Below are 2,537 nucleotides of genomic sequence, written 5' to 3'. Positions count from 1 at the left end.
TGTGGTGAGCCGAGATCGCGCCATTGCACTCCAGCCTGGGTAACATGAGTGAAACTCTGTCTCAAAAAAAAAAAAAAAAGTTGTTCAACAAATATTTGTTGAAGCCAGGCACCATGGCTCGCTCCTGTAATTCCAGCACTTTGGGAGATCAAGGTGGGTGGGTCACTTAAGACCAGGAGTTTGAGACCAGCCTGGCCAACATAGCGAAACCCCATCTTTACTAAAAATACAAAAAATAAAAAATAAAATAAAATAGCTGGGTTTGGTGGTACACACCTGTAGTCCCAGCTACTCAGGAGGCTGAGGCAGGAGGATCGCTTGAACCTGCAAGGTGGAGGTTGTAGTGAGTCGAGATCATGCCACTGTACTCCTGCCTCAGCAACAGAGTCAGACTCTGCCAAAGAAAGTAAATAAATGAAATAAAATATTTGTTGAATGATTGAATGAATGGATGGATAGATGGATATTTATTTGTGTTAACTTACTCAATTAGAATTTTCATTTACACATCTTCCAGGAAGGAGTGGTATAAATTAAAAATAATAGGTAAGACAGAGGCTAATTTAAATTTGAAAGAGCTAAATGGTTTCTATTCAGTTTGTTAGCGATTAATACTTAGGTGTTAATTATAATTTACCTAGGACAGATTTACTTTGAACTTCATTTCTTACATGTCCATATCAGACAATTAAGCCTTTTTAGCTAAACCCTGACATTGTGGTTATCTTAATAACCATTACATCACCAACAATGATTAAAAGGTATTATCTTAATTACTTTCAGGCAAGAAATTTATCTACTTTGTTCAGCAGCAAGAAGGGCAAGTGACACGGAGTAAGCACCCATTAAATATCTGCTTAATAAGGCAATGAACTATTAAAATCCATTTCTTAATGTGAGTACATAACAAAGAATGTGCAACCATCCCCAATCCACCCTACATACTTATATTCTGATCATTACAGCAACCCTGAAAAGTAGGTATTATTTCATTCATTTCATAAATGAAGAAATTCTCATGGCTAGGGTGTGATAGTACTTGGATTTGAAGCTATATTTATATCCCCCAAAGTCTTTTTAATTGCCTCTCCAGGCGCGGTGGCTCATGTAATCCCAACACTTTGGGAGGCTGAGACAGGAGGATCACCTGAGGTCAGGAGTTCGAGACCAGCCTGACCAACATTGTGAAACTCCGTCTCTACTAAAAAGAAAAAAAAATACAAAAAAAAAATTATCCTAAAAAATTAGGGGGTGGCACATGCCTGTAATCACAGCTACTCAGGAGGCTGAGACAGAAGAATCACTTGAACCAAGGAAGCAGAGGTTGCAGTTAGCCAAGATCGTGCCACTGCACTCCAGCCTGGATGACAGAACCAGACTCCATCCTGAAAAAATAAAAAATGCTACTTATAATAATTGACTCTCCAATAACATAATTTTTAGGACATATAGAAAATAAAAACAAACAACAATTACTGGATATCTGACTTTGTGTCTGAACTTAGTCATTTACCTCATGACTGTCCCTGATAGCCATGTTCAGGGACAATCTACTTTCATACAGAATCATCCATCAGGGCTTTGTACCCCCTTTGTGCTCCAAATTCTCCCTCTTGGGGTTTCCCTATCAATTGTTGTCGACACAAAGACCAGACCACCATTCCATATTCAGCCTGGATTTCCTGTCTTTTCACAAACCAATTATTCAGCCATCAATAAATAACCATTCCTTGGTTCTTTTTTTTTTTTTTTTTTTAATAGAGACCAAAACCACTTTCAGCTAGACCTTGGTTCTCTGAAAAAAGACGATGCTTGCCTGAGTTAACAACACAGAATTGACCTCTAGGCTAATTTGTTCTTATATAACCCAATCATTTTTTCTGATGTGTCTCCAGAGAATGCAAAATAGGTTAATACTGGCCTGATGATCAAATTCTTCTCTACTCCAAAATCCTAAAGATATTCTACATTTTATTTTCAGTTGTTGTTGAGACAGGGTCTTGCTCTGTCACCCAGTCTGGAGTACAGTGCAGGCTCACTGTTGCCTCAATTTCCCAGGCTCAAGAGATCTTCCCACCTCACCTTCTTGGATAGCTAGGACTACTGGCACATGCCACCACACCCAACAAATTTTTGTATTTTCTGTAGAGACAGGGATCTTATTATGTTGCCCAAGTTGGTCTTAAACTCCTGGACTCAAGCTACCCTCTCACCACAGCCTCCCAAAGTGCTGGGAGTACAGGCATGAGCCACCATGCCTGACCTCTATATTTTCTTCTAGCAGTTACAATCTTTCACATTTAAGTCCTTAATTGTTTTTATATTTCCGCCTTAGGCAGGGATCTAATTTTTATTTTTCCATAAAAACTAATTTTTTCTCCAAAATAGACCAAATTCTCATTTGCTTGTTTCTGGGTTCTACTCAATTCCCTGGTCTATTCGTATGTTCCTGTACCAGTACTACATCGGCTTACCTACTATGGCTGGGAAATATATTTGAATATTTAATGGAATAAATCTGTCCCCTCTTTTCTTTT

Source organism: Cebus imitator, unplaced genomic scaffold (genome assembly GCF_001604975.1).
Source record: "Cebus imitator isolate Cc_AM_T3 unplaced genomic scaffold, Cebus_imitator-1.0 Scaffold171, whole genome shotgun sequence".
NCBI lineage: Eukaryota > Metazoa > Chordata > Mammalia > Primates > Cebidae > Cebus > Cebus imitator.
The sequence above is the reverse complement of the archived record's forward strand: the minus strand, read 5'-3'. Positions refer to the sequence as shown.